We start from the raw sequence: 10,440 nt of genomic DNA, 5'->3' as shown, positions 1-10,440 counted from the left end.
TTGTAAACTTTTGTCACAATTGTTCTGTAGTTTAGTCTTTAACCTACAAATGATTGAAATTGTAAACTGTAATCTTTGTTTTGGAGCTTTTCTCCCCAGGACTCCATTGAAAACGGGTTCTTCTTGACCCAATGGATTATCCTGGTAAACCAACTGCAAATAAATAAAATTGAATCCCTAGACCACAAGGCTTGAGAAGTCACTATAGACATTGTAGAATGAGCTTTAATAGGACCCGGCAAGGGTAAGTTTCTGGCAAAACAAAGGAAATACAGTCTCTCACTCATCTAGACAGAGTAATCTTTATAATGGATTTTCCTTTCATTCCCACAGTGAAGGATACAAACTGCTCAGATTTCCTGAAGCATTTGGTTCTAAGTAGAAAGGTAATTGCCTATGTATGTCCAGCAAATGATGGGTGTACTCTCCTTTGTTTTGATATAATTAGGGAAAAAGACTGAAAGACTGATTAATGTTCCCCTCCTTGGCTACCTTAGGCAAAAAGGATAGGTTCATACGTAAGGTTACCCTGTCTTTGTGAAAAATTAAGTACGACAATTTAAAAGAGCGAGCTTGAAGTTTGGGCACTCTTTTTGCAAAGGTGACAGCCACTAAAAAAAGGGTCTTCCAAGACAGAAATTTTAAGTCAACTGTAGCCACTGGCTTAAAGAAAGGATGAACCAACGCTTGCAGAACTACAGTCAGATACCATGGTGGGGTAGGGTCTTTGATCAGTGGGCAAAGCAAAATGGTGCCTCTAAGGAAAACTTTACAAAGTTTAGATGATGCAAGGAAGGAAGAATCTAGGCCTAAATGAAAGTTGGAAATAGCTGAGAGCTGAACCTTAACAGTGGAGTAGCTAGCACCATCATGCAAGAGGGATGCAAAACAATGCAAAATGACCACAACAGGAGCCATAAAAGGGTCTACCTGTTTCTGCTGCACCCAAATGGAGAATGTTTTCCATTTACTTTTGTAAATCCTGCAGGTCAAACACCTAAGGGAAGAGATCAGCATTCTTTGGACAGGGAAGAAAGCCTGTGACATCTTGCCATCATCAGAATTGGAGAAATCATGTGGTTAGCTTCAAACCTGAAGGCCTGGGTGGGGATGCCCTAATAGACGAGAAAGAAGGTACAGAATTGACTCCAACCTCAACAGCAGACACATCAAGTTGAGACCAAAGGAAGGCGAACCAGGTTTGTTGGGACCAGAAGGGGGCAATGAGGATTACCTTGCTCTTCGACCTGAAAGCCTTCTGTAAAAACTTGGGAATTAATGGCAGAGGAGGGAAGGCATAGAAAAGACTGGGAAACCAGGTTTGGACTAGAGCATCTCTGGGTGACTGTCCCTGTGGAGGGATCAAGGCAAAATACCTACTGCATTTATTGTTGAGAGGAGATGCAAACAGATCACAGCAAGGTTGACCCCATTTCTGGAAGATCAAATCTGTAATGGACTGATTCAAAGACTACTCATGAGGAATCAGTAACACTCATATGTGCATCACTATGAAAAAGCAGTTGATAGAGATTGCTCACTGTCATGCCCTCATTGCTTCCTGACATAGGGGGTAGGACCTGATTCACCCATTTGGTGATGCACCAAACTGCAATAGTCCCTGGAGGAAAAAGGCTGTGAAGATCTTGCAACACTAGAAGAACCTTTTCCATCTCCAGTACATTGATATCCAAGTTGGCCTCCTGCGGCTTCTATGTGCCTTGAACTGTATGACCCAGACAATGCCCACACTCCCACCCCACCTGGGAGGCATCTGTAGTTTCGGCAGCATTTGGGGGAAGGAGGGAGAATGAATGGCCGTCCTTGAGAAATGTCTGCAGAGTGATGCCAAAAATGCAGTGAATCCTTGCATACTTTGGAGAGTGATGGGGAAACCCAAAGGATTCCTGTGCAGGTACCATTGAACCGCTAACATCCGTTGCAGGATCTGCATGTGTAAGTGAGCAGTAGGTAGGAGAGTTATACAGGCCACCATAGGACTCAATGCCCTGAGAATAAGGCTGGTCAAAGGAGATGGGATAGACAGAATCTGACTGACCTGAAATCCTAAATTTGCAATCATCTCCATAGTTAGAGGGATACCCTTGTGTCCAGATGCGATCCAATGAAATTTATAACCTGAACAGGTTGCAGCTGAGATTTCTGAATGATTGTAATTCCTAGGAGTGGAACCAAATGTAAAAGATAGTCCCTGGCCTTGATCAGTAGATACTTGGTCGAAGCAGTCAGAAGCTAGTTGTTCATATAAGGAAAAATCTGAAAACCTTGCAGCCTGAGGTGCATTGCCAAACATCTGGTGAGCACCCTGGTGGCTGTGGTGGGGCCAAACAGGAGTGATCTGAATTGGTAGTGACCGTCTCCCAACCTGAAATGGAGGTATTGCCTGGAGTGGCTTTCCATCTTTATGTAGTAGTATGCATACTTCAGGTCTACAGAGCACATCCAATCATTCATCCTCAGAAGAGGTAAGATGGACTGAATCGTGACCATCCTGAACTTAGTGTTCTTCACCAACTTGTTCAGGGTGGTTAAGTCCAGAATAGACCACAAGTCCTTGTTTTTTTGGGGGGGACTAAAAAGAATCTAGAATAAACACCTGATCAGAATTGATCAGGGGGAACTTTGGATAACTCTTTTGTCTAGTAGTTTTTTGATTTCTAATGCCACATCCTCTCTCTGACTGGGTGGAACATCATTGGGATGGCAATTTATTTATTTGGGAATTTCTAAAAAGGGAATGTAGTATCCTCTGGATATAATCCGTAGCACCCAGCAATCTTTTGTGATGGCCTCCCAGGGTACTAGGTGCAGGGAGAGAAGCACCCCCACCTGACTGCCTCCAGAGGAAGACAGCTGGGCAACCATTCAGAAGTGATGGAAGGGTCGGGTCCAAGAAAGTTTCTCGTGACCCTTGCTTTTGTGGACCTCCTCAGCCATGTGAGGGGTGTCTTCCATTCTGATTGTTCCTCCCATTGCCTATGTGGGAAAAGTCCCTCTGCACATCTTAAAATGGACCCTGTGACTTACAAAACCAGTTCTTTTTACTCTCAACACTGGTTCCTGGAAAAGGACCTTTGTGGGGTAGAAATATGGATCCTGATGATGGTAGACAGGGTTTTTCCATCCTTTTTGCTGCGAGAGAGAGTGTCAAGAATTGTAGGCCCAAACAAAGTGAGGCCATCAAACAAGGTGTTGATAAAGGACTGTGTGAAAGGCTCCACAAAGTCACACAGCCTCATACAGGCATGGCGCCTTATGGCAATGCTGGAACCATCTGCCCTTGAGGTACCCTCTGCAGTGTGGGATATCAGCTTCATGAACTTAGCCAGTGATTGAAGGGTGGCCAGTCTGGAGGAAAAGGTCTTCTGTTTCTCAGCAGACATGGACCCAGGGGACGAGCTATAAAGTTCCTTCATTAGCTCCCTCTACTTATCACATTTCCCGAGGCTACAGTTTAATGCACTCAAGGTAGATGTAGAAGAGGCATAAAGCCTTTTCCCAAATCTGTCCAATGCTCATGATTCTTTGTTGTGAGGGTGGACAGAACAGCTCTCTTGTGCAAGCTCATTCTTGGTGGCTGCTGCAACAACCATAGTATCTACTGGGATACCCTTGGTCCAAAAAGGCTTGTCCAAAGGGGTGCTCAAAATCTTGTCCACCCGCTTGAGGATCAGCAATAATATATCTGGCTCCTTCCATGCCCTAGTCACCAGCAGCTTGATTACAGGGTCAGCAGGGGGAGACACCCAGGTAGATGAGCTGGAATGAAAAACCTCCCACAGAACTGATTCCTCCATGGAAGGGTTTTGGGCAGACCAGCCATCTCTCTGGCATAGGATTCCTAGAATGCCTCCAAAGGAGACTTTGTCAGGTGGTGACCTGGGGGGTCCTTCTCCTTCCTCAAAATTGGTGTTGGTGGTGAGTGACTCCTCAAACCATCTCTTCTGGGAGATCTCCTCAGTGGAATGCTCTGGGGAGGTGTCAGAAGACTCTCAGGGATCCACAGAAGGGAGGTTGTGGAGCTTTTCCGGCCATGGCTTCACATGGCAGACATGGGGCTTCAGGCACCAGACCAGAATGGGGAGGGGAGGTTCCAAGGAGGTGCATGCTGAGGCTCTCCCAAGGTGGGAAAAAACCCTCTCCACCACTCTGAAAGCCAAAGGGCTCTGAATCTCTGAAAGCAGCCCTCTGAGGGCCGAAGCCACTGAAGCAGACATCTCCCAGGGGGCCAGAGCCTCCCGCTCTGAAGCAGGAGTCAGTGCCATGGTGTTGAAAGCAGACGCCCTGAGGGGGAGGAACAGTTCCAAAATCTTCAGGTTGACAACCCCCCCCCCTCAGGAGCCAACCTCAAAGTTGTGGCTTCAAGACACCCTGAGAACCAATGAGGTTGGGGCCAAGTGTGTTGAGGAAAGAGAAGCAACAAAGGGATCTTGATTGGCTCCGACACCCTGGCATCAGAGACCAATGGAACCAAGAGCTCTGACACCAAAGGATGGGTCAGAGAAGGAGCTACTGATCAGAATGGGGTAACCCTCATGGATCCAGATGTGGATGGATTGGACACAAGCTCCATCTGGATCTGGGCCTCGAGGAACTGACTCATCAGTCTGCCCATGTCATTGGAGGCAAGGCTTCTGGAAGAAGTGGAGGAAGGGTAGTCTTGAAGATCTGGGTGAATGGGAGAGAGACCTCCTATGCAATCTGGTCTGTGCTGAGCTGGTTGCCAAAACAGAAGCTGGAATTGCTACAAATGTCACATTAGGCCCCAAAGCTCTGGAAGATCAGGGTGGAATGGAGGAGATAGGAGCCAAGGATCCCTAATCAGAATGGCTTGACTGAGACTCTCAGAACCTTCTTGGTTGGCTCTGAGGAGGACCTTGTGGGTGAGCATGCTTCCCAGGACTTTTTGGAGGGGTGTGGTTGAGCCACCAATGTGGAATGAATGCTTGCAGAGGAGGAAGGAGGGAGCAAGCCCTTAAGAAAAGTTTGCTTCTCCTGTCTGCCAAAGCCCTAGGGTGGAACCCTTTGCACACCTCACTGTAGATGTTCAGGTATGTAGGCCCACAGCAGTACACGCACTCCCTGTGGGCATCAGACAGTGGGATCTTATGTTTACAGAAAGTGCATTTCTTGAAAACAAGGGGTTTCTGATCAATCATAAGAAACAGAAAGAGGAGTCAACAGACAAAGAAAGGACTTTTTTAACTAGAAGATGGGGGAAGAAAATTATGGTGAGAGAAAATCCATTTAAAAAAACAAAGGATTTAAAGACAGAAGAGAAATTACTTATGGTTAAGACAGATAGTGTAGAAAGGCAGAAGAATAAAATAGTACACAACTTACTCTATACGTTGAAGAAACTCACAGAGGAGCTCAGAGCCCAGGTGCCTCGCTGCTGAGCGAATGTGTAGCAAATGAGTTCTGAGGTAGTGTGGGGGAGTGGGACATTATGGGTAGAAGGGAGGAGCTCAACTCTGGAATCTCAAGCTTGGAGAGCGGCCAGTCAGTTCTGAGGGTCAGAACTGAGGCCCACAGGTTAATGAAAATGAAGATGACAACACAATGTTTTTAGTCCCTTTTGTCTTAAAAAATGTCTGACCCATGTATATCAACCAGAGGAAATGTTGTGGACTGTAATAAATGAAGAGTTGAGGGGCTTGGGAGAGGAAGAGTGCAAAGGTCAATTGGGATATGCTGATCTTCTCACAGAGCAAGGAGGTTTAGGATTACCTGATTTGAAGGAATATTTTAGAGCTACACAGTTAAGGCTCTTATAACCCAAGCAGAAGGCTATATTTCAAAGTGGAAAGGCATGATGGTGAAGTGGGGGGTAATTCAAGAAATAAGGAAAGAATGGGATTTTGTATGCAGATCCATAAGGAGAACAACAGCCATATAGGATATCATATTCATAAAATAGCAGAAAGCATACTACAAACTAAACCAACACGGAAATGGAAAAAGGAAATTCTGCTGATAGGGATGATTGCAATTAGGGGTACAGAGAATACAGAAGATGAGACTGGAATTTACTACAGGAAGCTGGCAAAGGAACACAGGTGTTGGGAACAAATTATTAGAGAAAAAAAGGTAACACAATGGGAAGAGGCCAAGAAGACATTTGGACTGCAGGCTAGTGATTGCCTTCCCTATCAGGGAATGACATCAAAGTACAGAAAATGAGAAAGGGGCTAGGGGAATCCTAAATGAAAGACCTGAATTGGTTGAGTTTTTAAGTGAATCTAGAACAGAAGCTGCTGTTAAAAAAGGGATAATTAGTAGGCATATAAAATATTGCACAATAACTATAGGAATCAATCATAAGGTCAGAAAAGATTGGGGAGAGATCAGATCTGCAATTCACAAGGAAACAATGGGAGGGCACTGAAAGAACATACACGTGGCTTCCAAATATGCAACAAAGTCTAGAAAATTTAGGATTTTTGCCTGGAAGTGTTTACACAGATACTTTTATAACCCAACAGACTCCAAAGAATTTTTCCTGTGGTAGATGGCAAATGTTTGAGTTGTGATGGGGAAGAAAGAGTTAACTGGGACCAGAAAATTGGCTAAACCAAAGGCGCCTTGAAAAATTGACTTTATGATAATGCTTTGTAGCAGGCTGCACCTGTCTGTATATGTGTAGTCCTGTTTGTACACGTGTAGTTTTTACTGTTCTACTTATTTGGATGTTCACATAATATTCACTGTAACACATTTATATTGTAAGTACTACATTCCAATAAGAATAAATGACTTAGAATTTATTTAGCACTGTATTTGTTACGTTAGACATTTTTATGAACCCACACTAGTTTAATAACTGTGAAAAACCCCAGTGTCCATCAATGAGGAAGTATTTTATCTTGGTACCTTACTGGTATTAGCTCGGAGTCGTATCAGTATTCATTCTGTGCTATCCATTGGAGTTTCTTCAAATTATGGGATTTAAGATTGCTACGATTTTGTCAAGGTTTAACCTGAAATTCTGATTCATTCTTGGAATACAAGTTTGACTTTACACATCTCTGACAGGAACTGATACCAACAAAATAGGTTGCATGCCTTGGTATTACAAACTGCTAAGAATGCAAGCTACAACTCTTACCCTCTACCAAGTATTATGTCCTCAGCACATATAAAAGGCTACAGTTTTACAGTAATTTTACATTATGTAATATATGTCTATTATTTAATCTTAACCTTGTAATCAAATTGATCCTATAAGGCCACTTGCACACCTCTGAGCCAGACCTCAGCACCCCCTCCCTTTCTCCTTTAGTCACGGAGTCTTGACAATTCTCTCTGGCATTCTTCAGCCACCTCTTTTATTCCTACTCTCCCAGTATCTCTCTCCACTTCTACTGTACAGTTATTACTCCATCCACTGACCTAGCCCTGTGCTCCCGACTATACTCTTAACTGCCCTAAATTTCTGTACCTTGCATTCCCTTCCTAGTAAGACTGATCTTTCACACACTTTTCCTCTTTCCATTGTACTAAACAAGAAACTGCTTTTTCAGCTACTTATTTCAGCTCCACACATTGTTTTCTTTTCACTCTTGCAGCCAGCTGCATCGTGGTCCTGTAAACACAAGCAGCAGTCTCTTGTAGCATTTCCACATACTGTAACCATGTTTTACTTTCAGTTCTACCTCTCCCATAATGTCTTGTGGGATTTAAAACCCTTCAGCCTGCTCCATATGCCCTCACTATGCTCAGGCTTACTCTTCTCACCCCCTACTCCCATTCCCACCCACCCCTACTTCAATTACATTTACAGCTAACCACCTCTACCCCACCCCCTCTGAACTCTAACCTCCTTTAACCATAACCAATCAGCCTCTAACCCCCCACCTATCTACACATTTACTTCACACCACTCACACTCTTACTACGCTCTCAATTACTCTATACCTGCCAATATGTTCATTCTTTTCTCATCTTCTCTTCATCCCCTTATCATATCCTATCTTCTACTTTTCTCTAGCCTCACCTCATACCACACTCAGCTAATCCTACCTCCCTTGACTCCATCCTTTTCTAAATACATTCCACATGCCAACACTCACTACTCCTCTCCTATTTCACTCTTCTCTAGTATAGAATTCACTCTCCCGAAAATCAAACTGCTTCCCAAGATCTGTCCACTTAACAGAACTAAACAAAAAATGTCTCTCTCCCTTCCCCTTTATATCATTTCTCCTCCACCCACTGAACATCCTGCAACTCTCAGGTGACATTCACTCCAACCCTGGCTCACATTTCAATTCATCTACTCCTACCACAACTTCAAACCCCCTGCACACTACTAACCTCATTCCCAATCAACTTTACTTTTATTTCATCAACATCCACAGGATCCTTACGATAACAGAATTTCACTCATGGATAGCCCAATACTCTGAAGTGTGGCTCAAACCACAGAACACTGACAATGAACTTTTTTCTCCAGGATACATTATATGCTTTGATAGAACACATAAAAAAGGTAGAGGCATTGCCATTATGTACTCAGACCTCCTAACCCTAACCCCCCCCATCCAACTGTCCTCCTGCCTTTCAGCCAGCAGACCTCATTATTGCTAATTACAAACCCAACAACCATAAAACCTTAACTACATTGACCATTTACATACCCCCTGCAGAGAACATACCCTTACTTCAACAAATTTTTAACTGGATGTCCCACAACATACCTAATGAGACCATAATATTATGTGGTGATAACATCAGTTGGATTACTCTCTGCTCTAATTCCCCTACCACCAGCATAAACCTATATGGCTACATCCGACTTATCTCCTCCCACTTTTCACCGTAAACCCACTAATACTAGTTGCATCATCGACTGGATTCTTGTCTCTAATCCTATCCTCTATCACCACCCTGAAACACTTCGATTCCATCAGCAACTACTGCCCAATAAGCATACTATGATTCTCTCCCCTGTTCGCCAGACCCCACATATTTAAAGAATGCTGAAAACTATCCTACCTTTAACCCTGAGACATTCAATAACTCTCTCTCAGCAACAGACTGGTCCTTTCTCTCTTTTTTACCTCTTGACGACTCTCTTTCACAATTTAACTCCATCTTTCTTAACACAGTCAACTATTTTGCCCCTCCCAGAAATGTCAGAGTCAAATCTCAATGTTCTCCCTGGCTCACAGATTCTGCCTGGAAACTCTAGTCCAAGAAAAAATCTCCCATAAACTACCAAAAATATAGGAAACTATGGAATCTTACCAAAAAGCCCATTAACAATGATAAAAGAAACTTCTACCACAAACCCCAAGCTATAAAATCCAGAAACCCTAAACGTTTTGCAACACTATCATCCAAATTCTCCACCCCGGAAATCTCAACACCTACCCCCTGGCCCAATAACACACCCCAGAAAACTGCTTCCATCTTCAATTCATACTTCACGGACACCATAAGTCAACTCATGCAGACTTCCAACCCAATCAATCCTTCACCTCCCACATTTCCCCAACTGCAAAACTCCCCCTTCTCACTAAGACCAGTCCCTACAAGCTACGTTAAAAATCTTCTCCTCAAACTTAAACAATGCTTCCTATCAACTGATAATTTGCCATCTCTCATCCTAAAGGCTGCTGCTACATCAACAGCATACCCTTTCTCCATCCTTATAAATGACTCTGCCACAGAATACACTGCTCCTACTCTCTGGAAAAAATTCTATATCATACCTGTGCACAAAGGTGGAAATTCCACAGAACTCTCTAATTTTTGACCTATTGCCATACTTTCTCCCCTCTCCAAAATGCTTGAATACTGTGTTCATAAACAAATCTTAGCACATCTCACTCAAGAAAACCTGATCAGCCCTACCCAGCATGACTTCAGTCTACACCACAGCACCATTACTGCTCTTTTTTCCTTTATTGACACCATTTCCCTAGCCAGAGGTAATAAATGAGGGCCCTGTCTCTTCCTAGATCTCTCCAAAGTCTCTGGCACTGTCTCCACACTATCCTCCTCTCCAAACTATCACAACTCAACCTTTCCACAGCAACTATCTCCTGGTTTAAGAGCTTAGTGACAGGCAGCAAATGGTTCTCTTCTCTTTCTCCCCATCAAAATGGGTGCACCAAAAGGCTCTATTCTTGGACTTCTTTTTAACATCTTCACTAATAAACTATACAAATCCTGTCCTCAGTCATACCTCATACAGTACAAAGACAACTTCACAATTATTTCCATCACAGACAACCCTACTGATCTGCTCACCCTCACACAAAAATCTTTCAACCTCACCGAAACTTGGTTTAGTAACAACCAACCAATACTTAACCCCAAAAAGAAAAAACTCCTACTTTTCCTTCCAAAATCCCATCCATCCACTACCTCAAATCCTCATTTACCATCTCTTCACTTAACACTATTATTTTT

This window comes from Protopterus annectens, chromosome 5.part0 (assembly GCF_019279795.1).
Source record: "Protopterus annectens isolate FY-2018-M chromosome 5.part0, PAN1.0, whole genome shotgun sequence".
Classification (NCBI taxonomy): Eukaryota; Metazoa; Chordata; order Ceratodontiformes; family Protopteridae; genus Protopterus; species Protopterus annectens.
This window is presented reverse-complemented; position numbering follows the sequence as displayed.